The sequence below is a fragment of the Triticum urartu genome, chromosome 1A (genome assembly GCF_056163025.1).
Source record: "Triticum urartu cultivar PI428250 chromosome 1A, HENAU_Tu73, whole genome shotgun sequence".
NCBI classification, from domain to species: Eukaryota; Viridiplantae; Streptophyta; class Magnoliopsida; order Poales; family Poaceae; genus Triticum; species Triticum urartu.
In genome coordinates this window covers 525,715,541-525,726,975 of record NC_141873.1, presented here as the reverse complement: position 1 = coordinate 525,726,975, position 11,435 = coordinate 525,715,541, and the positions used below count along the sequence as shown (strand labels likewise).

The 11,435-nt window shown below is 50.5% G+C and overlaps 1 pseudogene; it reads right to left on the bottom strand.

The window, feature by feature from the left end:
* Nucleotides 1–10,005: 10,005 nt before the first annotated feature.
* On the bottom strand, nt 10,006–11,384 carry LOC147992196 (uncharacterized; annotated as a pseudogene).
* Nucleotides 11,385–11,435: the final 51 nt, after the last annotated feature.

The window sequence follows — 11,435 nt, the reverse complement described above, 5'->3', positions numbered from 1 at the left end:
TATTTTATAAGTGGCCGTAAAATGTTCTCGGAATGGGATGAAAATTGGCATGTGGTGTTGTTATGTTGTTAGTAGGTCGCCTGCCAAGTTTCATCGCATTCGGAGTTCGTTTGACGCCCCAACGACTAACTATAGCGGCATTATAGCCGGGCAAACGTCGGACGTTTTCGGTCTCCGGAAACAGTTGCCGGGCTGCACTCCTCTCCTCTCATCTCAGCCCAACCTCTCTTCACAGCCCACTAGCCCACCTATCTAACCCCCCTCTGCTCCGGGTCATCCGATCGAGATCGAACGGCTCCGGAACGGACTAAAATCCCCCTAACCTAGCCCCCTTGTCTATATATAGACCTTCCCCTTCCATTTTTGGAACCCTAAACCGCTCCACCTACTTCTAGCCTTCCCCTCGGAATCCCCGCAGCCGCCAGCCACCTTCTCCTCGATTTCCGCGCGCAGCCACCTCCCCGTCGCCACTTGGGGCGTTGCCAAAGGCCGTGCCGCCACCTGAGGCATCGCCCTGGCCAACCGGGCGCTGCCACGTCGCCTACCCTGCCTCCCGCAGCCACTCGCAGGCCTCCACATCGCCTCCCCAGTGCCCCACTTCACCGCGGCCCGCCTGGCCCATCTGCGGCCCGCCCCGTGCCGATCTGGGCCTGAGACGACCGCATCGCACCGCCGCCTGGAGCCTCGCCGCCTCCTCCTGCCAGATCCGCTCGCAGAACCCCGCCCGTGTCGCCACCTCTGAGCTGCAACCTCGCCGGAGTCAAACCTCGTGCCGCTGAGGACGATCGCCTCCTCCCAGGTCATCCGCACCTTGTTCCCCGTGCTCCCTTTTCTTCCCTCTCTTCCCCTCACCCGGTCAGTCTCCCTCTCTCTCGCAGGCACTGTAGGTAGCTCCACCGCTGACTTCGTCTTCATCGGATCCGGCCTGGCCCCGCTGGATCCAGGGTACTTGATCCGTTCCCGGCCTCGCCTCGGCTCATCGGAGCCCCGTTCCTCCGTCCCCGCCACCAAGTTCGCCAGCCGCCGCCATTGCCATGGCTCTGCTTCTATCCAGAAGGAGCCCGCTCGTTCGCGTTGACCGTAGCCCAGCGCCTCCCTAGTCCACTGCGCAGCTGGCCCAGCACCTGCCCGGCCGGCCTCCTCCCCACCAAACCAGGCCATAGCCCATGGGTGAGCTGCCCCCCAGCGCCTGCTCCTATTGGCCCGTTTGCTCAGATTCGGCCCGATACATTTTTTCCCTTCGTTGGACGAATTATCTATTTATCCAGAGTATTACAGATTTGCAGAAAAACCCTCCATGTTCATGCATATAATAACTTAATAACCATGCATCATATTAAAATGATTTATATATGAAACTTGCTCAGAATTTTGTCTAGTTTAATAATATGCAACTTTCATCCATGTTAAAATGTTTAAAATGTTGTTTGTTTAAATTTGCTCCCATGCCATGCTAAAATGATTCAATTCATAACTAAATAACCGTAGCTCGGATTTTAATAAACTTTATATGTAAATGGGGTAGAATTTTGCCTAGTTTAACATGGTGGCATCACTTTGCATGTTTAATAACTCTAAAATTTGGTTTAGGGCAGAACAGGACCAAACCTAATATATGCACATGAGGAGTTTCCGGATTTGTTGTTTGTTGTTCCCGGCCTCATTTAAACTTGACTAGATGGGTAGTTTTCATTTGCTTCACCCTCTTGCCATGTTTAACAACATTTAACATTGTTGGGTACATAAACGAGATCGAACTAAATCATTGATGTGGTGTTCCGTCAATATGCAACTCATTGCATATTGAGCTCCACTTAATTTTGTAGGGTTGTTTGTGCACTTTGCCATGCCATGCATATTTAAACCGGACATGCATCATACTTGGTTGTGCATCATGCCATGCTTATGTGATGTTTGTTTACTATGTTATTTGCTTCTTTCCGGTGTTGCTTCTTCGGGTGGGTTCCGATAACGTCGTGTTTGTGAGGAATCGTTCGTCTACGTCCGTTTGTCTTCTTCATGGACTCGTTCTTCTTCCCTGTGGATTTCAGGCAAGATGATCATACCCTCGAAATCACTTCTATCTTTGCTTGCTTAGATGCTCGCTCTTTTGCTATGCCTATGCTGCGATACCTACCACTTGTTTATCATGCCTCCTACTTTGTTCAACCAAGTCTCTAACCCACCTTGTCCTAGCAAACCGTTGATTGGCTATGTTACCACTTTGCTCAGCCCCTCTTATAGCGTTGTTAGTTGCAGGTGAAGATTGGAGTTCGTTCCTTGTTGGAACGTGGAGATGTTGTTCCTTGTTGGAACATGTTGACTTGTTGGGATATCACAATATATCTTATTTAATTAATGCATCTATATACTTGGTAAAGGGTGGAAGGCTCGGCCTTATGCCTGGTGTTTTGTTCCACTCTTGCCGCCCTAGTTTCCATCATATCGGTGTTATGTTCCCGGATTTTGCGTTCCTTACGCGGTTGGGCTATAATGGGAACCCCTTGACAGTTCGCCTTAAGTAAAGCTCTTCCAGCAATGCCCAACATTGGTTTTACCATTCGCCACCTAGCCTTTTCTTTCCCTTGGGAGTCGCGCTCCTGAGGGTCATCTTTATTTTACCCCCCCGGGCCAGTGCTCCTCTGAGTGTTGGTCCAACCGAGCGATGTCCGGGGCTACCAGGGGCAACTCTGGGCTGGCCTACCCGACGTCTGGCTCATCTGAGTGTGCCTTGAGAAAGAGATATGTGCAGCTCCTATCGGGATTTGTCGGCACATTCGGGCGGTGTTGCTGGTTTAGTTTTACCCTGTCGAAATGTCTTGTTGTACCAGGATACCGAGTCTGATCGAAATGTCTCGGGAGGAGGTCTATTCCTTCGTTGACCGTGAGAGCTTGTGATGGGCTAAGTTGGGACACCCCTGCAGGATTTGAACTTTCGAAAGCCGTGCCCGCGGTTATGGACAGATGGGAATTTGTTAATGTCCGGTTGTAGATAACTTAAACCTTAACTTAATTTAAAATGAATCAACAGCGTGTGTTACCGTGATGGTCTCTTTCCGGCGGAGTTCGGGAAGTGAACACGGTGTTGGAGTTATGCTTGATGTAGGTTGTTCTAGGATCACTTCTTGATCTTAGATTCTCGACCGTGCTTTGCCTTCTCTTCTCGCTCTCTTTTGCGAATATGTTAACCACCATATATGCTAGTCGCTTGCTGCAGCTCCACCTCATACCTTTACCTTACCCATAAGCTTAAATAGTCTTGATCGCGAGGGTGTGAGATTGCTGAGTCCCCGTGACTCACAGATACTTCCAAAACCAGCTTGCAGGTGCCGTTGAACCGTGCAGATGACGCAACCAAGCTCAAGGAGGAGCTCGATGAAGACTTTGTTCGTAGTGTTGTTCCGTTTCCAGTTGATCAGTAGTGGAGCCCAGTTGGGGTCGATCGGGGACCTTTGTCGCTTTTGGGGTTCTTCTTTTATATTGGTTCCGTAGTCGGACCTTGATTGTATTTGGATGTTGTAATGTTTTATTCATGTAATTGTGTGAAGTGGCGATTGTAAGCCAACTATGTATCTCGTTCCCTTATGTATTACATGGGTTGTGTGAAGATTACCTCACTTGCGACATTGCTTTCAATGCGGTTATGCCTCTAAGTCGTGCTTCGACACGTGGGAGATATAGCCGCATCGAGGGCGTTATAGGGTATGTTTTCAACAATTTTTTATGCCGGTCAAAATTTTACTATGGTGTTTGTACGTAAACTATCAGGTCGGCGGTGCATATATACCATGTTATTCATACATAATTTACCGCAGTATTTTCCAACAACTTTAGGTCAAAGTTCATGTGGATATAAAGTCTCAGTTACAAAAATAGCAACAAAATCGTGCATGTCATTGATTCCTAGCAGCCATTGAAAATACCATGCACTAAGTGAATAGTTTAGTGAGAAAAAAAATACCATGCATGTAATTGAAGGGGACAATCAGGTGCCGGTTGGGAAAAGAAAAAGAAATGTTGTATACTATTAAAGGAAGAATTAGAGCTGTCAAATAAATAACGTGACATTGCCGAGTTGGTTTAGTGGGTGTTGTGCGTCGGTGCGGCTTCGCCGGTCGAACGAGCGATCGATTGGAATGGGATCCAGTTCGTTCGGATCTAATCACAAAATCCGAACATTTTGAAAATACTAATTTCAAAAAGAAAAAGTTCAGTTCAACACAACACTGCCTCTCCCCTCTGCTCCCAATCCATCGCTGCTCCGCCGCAGCGAAACCCCAACCACGGCGGCAGGAGGAAGGTGAGAACCACGCACTCACCGGACTCCGGCCTCCGCCCCCGCTGCCACTGCCACCAGTCCCCGCGGCTCCGCTCATGAACCCTAACCCTCTCTCCTTCGCCCCCTTCGCAGGACGAGGAGCCGTGGCTCGTGGGGGGCTGCGTCCGGCCAACTTCCTCCCGGGCCTCGCCATTGGGTTCCTCCCCAGCCTCCTCCTCGACCTCTCCTCCTCCTGGAGGCCGAGGTTCAGCCTCCTGCCGGGCCCGTCCGCCCCGGCGCCATCGGGCTCCAAGCAGGCGGGCGGCCGAGCTCAAGATGGTAAGCCGAATCGCGTTGTGTTATGCTATCGGTGTGACATGATTTTATCTCATCCGCTAATCCGAGACGATTTTGTACAGTACACAATTCATTATCTGATTGATTGACTCCTGAAGAGTTACAACTTATCACTCAGCTAATATTTTTGGTCATTGATTGGACGGTATTACAAATCAGTTTGACTAATTTACATCTAGATGTTTTCTAAGGATGTCACATATAAGCTTCCACAAATAACACAACAACAAGGAAAAAATCTGGAACAAAAAAAATAGACCACAGAATTATGGATATTAGGTTAGATGTGACATAATTATGTCACATCTAAATGTGTTCTAGACAGACCCATTACAAATAGGTTCAAAACGCTAATTAGGGTGGGAGTGTATGCCTTAATTTGGTCGCTCTGTCTATCTAGAAATGATTTGGTTTTTAATGAAAAAAAATGCTTCTTCTCTATAGGTTATTTTCTGGTATACGCACTCGCTACGTACGTGGGCTATACTACAACGGCCGAAGTACCAACCGCTGTTCATGGTGGTGTGTACGCGATTGGAGCGGGTGGCTATGGAGGTTTTTTCCCAACATGGGTGGCAGCATAACCTACAGATCGATACACCACCCCGTTCGACATAGGCATAGTGTTGGTCTAAAGGACTCTACTGTTGCCGATTTGTCGATTTTTATTTCATGCATTTTTGTCAGACTTCTGGATTTGGCTATGTGTATCTTAGTCATGCAGAGGCCGGGTGTTACTTATAATGCTTTCTATCCGCTTGATGCTACATTTTGAGATAATAAAGTCGCTCTTTATTGAAAAAATGAGGTGATTTGATGCATGACGTTTGATTCAAAGCAAGGGGCTAAACACATGGAGCACTACAGTTTCAACTCTTACAGTATATATATTTTTTAATGTCAACTTGGTGTAATTTCTAATGTTTAGCATGGGATTCACTGATTGCGAACAAACATCTTTAACATTGCATCTACCAAATATAAATTCATTCTCAAGTGAAAAAACAATAGATAGGACAGTGGATAAGCCCCAGCTACCCAAATAGTAAGTTATTAAACTTATGTAAGGATGAACTAAATATCAAATAAGTTAAGAGTGAGATTAACAATGCACCTTTATGATCAAATACACCGAGGCCGGGGATGGTTCCCTCGCCCCCCTTGCCTCACTTCCACCTCCAGCGAGGTTCAGCAGATCATATCTGCCCATGGTATTGAATTCATGCTTCAACCAACCCATCCAAAAATTCAAACTGATGGAGAAAGGTGGGCAATATATTTCAACACTCCCCATCACGTCTAGGCTATTTTAATCCTTAGACGTGGGATCGATGTAGGCCGTAGAATCGTTTTATTTAATACTGCGTTTGCAGGGTCTTGAACTCAAGACCTCTTAGCTCGGAAACCATATTGAATTCATGCTCCAGCCAACTCATTCAAAAGTTCGAACTGATGGAGGGAGGTGGGCAATATATTTCAACACACAGCATCAAGCATATTTAAATTACTTACAACCCAGGATTTAAATGTAACTCATAATTACTACGGACTCCAAACTGAAAAAAAAATCAGCCAAGAAACAGTCAAAAAGGCACAGATCACAAGCTCACAATAAGCAACTACATTCTTGCTAGGATGCAAAGTATTTTTGAAGTTTTCTAACATATTATGATTCCTGAAAAGACATAGTTTAAAATAATTTGAGGTATTTGCTTACAAGAAATACCAGCTTAAGGCACATTTTCACTGTGCAAGCCATGGTATTCTAAATTCTGTGGTTCTTTTTGGAGTATTTAAAAATCGCCCTCCTCGTCAATTCCATCTACGTCTGGTTGATCTGGGCTGGACACGACTGAAGCATTGGTCTGCCATGCTTGCACCAGCGGTCTTGGACAAGAGATGTTTAGCACTCCTAAACGATTGTGAAACATGCCAACAAATTGTAATTTTAGTGGTAGGAGCAAACAAGGGATTTACCAGCAGGAAGAAGGGAGGTGCTTGTACTACAAAAAGAAAACATCTTACAGATGTATAGATACATATCAATAAGCGAACTATCTGTGCAAAGTATTAAGATGCATAAGAAGATGAGCAAACAACACACTTTGACTTGGGTGTTCAACATGCATACCGTTCCTTTTTAAAATGTAATCAACATTAATAGCATGTCTCTAAGTTATCTGCTAAATACTGCCGGTGTAAAACACTCCATTGTTTTGCAAGTTTTTACAGAAAGAAAGTAGTCTTAGTAACTTCAAAAGTTGTGGTTTTTTTTTCATTAAAAGCTCCAAACAGAGCCTAACATTATAATAAATGTATAATAAGAGATAGGATTTTCAGCACCCGGGTGCCCTACACCCTCTATGAACAGTAAATTCAAAACAAATTCAAAAAAAATCAAAAAAATCTGAAACTTTGGGACATCGAATATCATGAAACTTTTGATGATCTTGCAAAGTCTTAGCTAAAAATAACATTCGAAGAGTACTCAAATAAAAAAACAAAATCATGTTTCAAAGTTTATGTACATTTTTGAGCAGTGATTTTTTTTGTGAGGGCTCCACGAAGGTTATTTGTTGCTGAAACTTTGCAGGAACATTAAACCTTTGATAATCTTTGATCCCTAAAAGTTTCAGATTTTTTTGATTGTTTTCAATTTTATATGAATTTATTATTCATGAGGGTGTGGGAGCACCCGGGAGCTGTTAGACGTTTCTCTATAGTAAATACGATAATTTCTAATTTGGGTGCAATCCAGATAGTTTTTACTATCTAATATGTAAATCAGTGGACACGTATTCTTAGAGATCTCTTTCCTCTTCCACAAGAAAAGCTCTTGTCCTCCCGTTGCCGCCGCCGCCGGTCCATCCCATCTCTGATGGCATCTAGGCCAGGGAGGTGCGGAGGATCTCGCCCCCCCCCCCCCCCCACTGGCGGGAGGGACCCGTTCTCGTTCTTGTTAGAGCATCTCCAGCCGTTGGGCCCCCAGGAGGCGCTATAAATCGCCCCCTGGGAGCGCACCGGCGCTAACCGCGTGCTGGGGCGTGATGCCCCCCAGTCGCGGCGCCCACGTTTTTTTGAAAGTGTAAGTTCCGGCACAAACACGACGCAAATTCAACCAAACTTCGGCGAGTTCGTTCATATTTAAAATATTTTACAAAAAAGAAAAAAACGCTACTAGTCTGCTCCTCGCCGTCTCCCTCGCCGCTCCTCGCCGCCCGCCGCCCTTACAGTTCTACATGCCGAGGAGGCTGTAGAACCGCGTGTAATCACCGCCGTCGTCGTCGTCACCTCCGCCGCGGCCGCCGTCCCTGCTGCAACCCTCCCCCGGTTGGCGCGGCAGGTTGGACGGTCCAGGGGCGTCCTCGTCGTCGTCGCTGTCGAGGATCACGACGCCGTGCTCGTCCTCGCGCCACGTTTGCGGGCGGCTATCTACTCCAAGGCCCGGCGCTGCCGGACCATCTCGTCGCAGAGGTAGTCGTCGCGCGCCCACTGTAGGGCGTCCTCGTCGGAGAAGCCGCGCCGGGTTATCTCCTCGTACTCCGGGGGAAGGTCGGGCTCCGGATTGGGCGCGACAAGGACGAGGTGGCCAGAGGCGGGGGTGGAGTCGCCGATGCGGACGCCGGAGCTGCGGGTGCGCCGGCTGACAGGCGTGTCCTGGGGCTCCGGCTTGATGGGGCGGAGGCAGGGAGAGCCGGACAAGGAGGAGGACGCCCCGGGGTCCATGCGCCTCGGCGTCCACGAGCTCCCACGTTGGCGAGAGAAGGACGGGGAGCGGGGTACTCCAGCCTCGGCGTGTTGCCGCCCTCGATGTACTCGAAGACGGCCTCCAGTGTGCGGCCGGGCACGCCCCACCATCGGTGCCGCCCCTCAGAGTTGAGCCTTCCGGAGGGCATGATGCCGTTGGAGGCCTCGAGCTGCTCGGCGTGGCGGCGGCGGAAGTATGGCTCCCAGAGCGGGCTGTTGGGGCATAGCGTGGCCCCTCCCTCGCCGCCCGCGGCAGGGAGGCGCGGATACGCGCGATCTCCGCACCCAGGCCGCCCCGGTGGGCGGTGGTGGCACCGGGACCCCGCCGACGCTGATTCTCCACGTCCCGGGCACCAGCATGTCCGGCGGGACCGGGTACTCGGCCTCAAAGAGGAGCCGAGCTTCGTCCTCGTGAAGGTGGCGGCGGCCGAACCCGTTCGCCGCCGCATCGTCGCCTGGGAAGCGCTCGGCCATGCTTTGAACGGAGACGGCGAGAGGAGAGGGAGGAAGGGGGAGAAATGGCGCGTCAGCGGTGGAGTCTGTGCGTGCCACCGGCGCGCTGGGGGTCGGCTTATATAGGCGGAGGCGCCGCGCGTATGCGTGGCCGCCGCGTGCACGTGGCGGGCGAGGGGACGCGCGTCGTCCGGTCTTCACTGCGCCGCCGTTGAGGCATCAATGGAGGAGGCTGGCCGACGCGGCAGCGCGCGGCAGCTTTGGCATTGATTCGCCGCGGGAAACGAGGCGATGAGGATGACGAAGCGGCGGGAAGAGAGACGAGTTGCTGGCAAGGAGGGCCCGCTGCTCTTTCGCGCCAAAAACGATTCGCACGGCGCCCCCGAGCGTCCCCCAGCGCGCCGGATTCGGGTTGGGTACGCCGGCGCCAATTTCGGCCCGAGCCGGTGAAAAATGGGCCCTTGGGGGCGCGACTGGGCCGATTTTTCGACGCCGGCGGCCGAAAAGTCGCCTGGGGGGCCTTGTTGGGGGCGCGGCTGGAGATGCTCTTAGAGTCAGCGCCTTGGTTGGGGCTGTGTGGCGGCGGCGACGTCCCTTAGTTGGAATAATGTCTCCCACGTTCTATCCCCATCCCGATGATGCGTCTAGCATCGTCGGAGGGCATGTGAAGGTTTGTCTCCGTCGGATTTTGCGGGATTCGGTCGGTGTTGGTCTTCGGTGGATCTATTTGGATCCGTTCTTCGTTCGTCTTCGTTTAGGCGTTTATAGGTTTGGTTCTTCTGATCTATGACTTTCTTCATCGGCGATGGTTGATACTCTGGTGTGCTGGTTCTATGGAGCCTTAACACGACGACTTCCTGACTGTCTACTACAACAAGGTTTGCCCGACTCTGATGAGGGAGAGGCGATGACGACGGCGCCTTCGGCTCGCTCCAGTGCTTGTAGACGTCGCTAGATGGTCCATGGACATGGTTGTAATTTTTATTACCTCTATTATTCTTTGTACTGTCATGATTGAAGATGAATAGATTGGAAGTCTCTCACAAAAAAATGTAAATCAGCATGTAGTTTCCCCAATGCATCCAATAATCCAATGCAGTACAATACAAGCCATAATTTACATAACTAAATCATCAATCATGCGAAGCCTGCAACTTAAGAGCTATACAAGCTATCTGTCGTGCCTCTTCTCACTTTGGCACAGCTCTTTTGAATGGTTTCACCAAACCACATTCTTCCTGAAACAGGAACGGCAAAAGCATTGGGTCATACTCCTCATCATGCTGCTCTTCTTCTTCTTCTGAAGTCCTTGCTGTATCCTTGATCCGATGAACCGCTTCCTTCATTTCCTTGCGTAGATCTCTATGTTTCTTGCTCTCCTCCCTTCTCCTCCGCAGGCGCTCCAGCTTCTCCCCCTCTTGCTCATGTCTTTGGAGCATGAGCTCCTCCTCTTGCTGGCACACCAGCTCTTCACTCCCCCGATGATCATGTTTCTCACGCTTACTATTTTTCTCTTGCTCCTCTTGTAAATACAGCTGGTAAAGTTTCATGATCAGATTCTTGACGGGGACATTGATGTCTATGAAATCAAGACCAGCCGGGGCGTACAGTGGAATCTCCTCGAAGTTTTCAGAGACATAAAATGACTGCTCGGTAAATCTCAGGGGCATGGCGGCAGACGGGACGTGCAGCACGAAGAGGATATCGTCAAGCTTAACACCAAGCCCATGAACATAGGACATGACAGAAATCCCATCACCGCTGGGCAACCTCTTGATGACGGCGACCTCCCTGAGGGGCACGGAGGAGCCTTCCTCGAAGATGCCCTCCTTGGGGCGCGGCACCCGCTATATGTGGCATCGATGAAGTAGGAGAGGGCACCTGGCTGCCCGCCTTCCCCTGCCTGCTCTACATGAAATCCCTGAGTTCCTGTGCCCAGGCGTGCGACACGTAAAGCATCGTGCATCGCTCGCTCCCGGGGGAAGCGGGGATACTTCTTCATCGACCACGATATCCGCGCCGTCTTGGCCGATACCTTCGCATTGATGAGAAAGAAGGGGCATTTGGGGTCCTGTCTTGGACCGCTCCTCTTCTCGGTGAGAGAATAGTGGGGTCTGGGGGGGCACTCCCACTCCCTCAGCTGGGTGTCCTCCAATGGATTAGCGAAGGAGGCGAGTAGCTGCTCCAGCAGGGTAGCGTACACCTTCTCTCTGGCCATTAGCCCCGTTTTCATGGCCGCCGAGAGGACAGCGTCGGCTGGTATCCCGCTCTGCACGAGGACGTGGCAGGCCAAATCGGCGTTGTTGTTCACATAGTTTGTGGCGAGGGAGAGGATCTGCTCGACCTCCATGCCGGCCTTTGTCCCGCTCCGAACGGCGAGGGAGAGGGCCTCCATCTTCTCCTCGTCTGTTCGATCGGCGTTCATGGGGGCGAAGCACAAGCCGGCGTGGGGCTTGGCCTTGCTCTGCGCGACGTGTTCGTCCGTGTCTCTGGCGACAGGAGCTTCGCCGCCGAGGAGCGTGAAATAAAGATCGGGGCAATTTTCCGGCTGCGAGTCTGCGACGGATAGAGAGAGACGAGGGAGTAATCGGGCACGTTTATGTCTCGCCTCCTGCGAGGC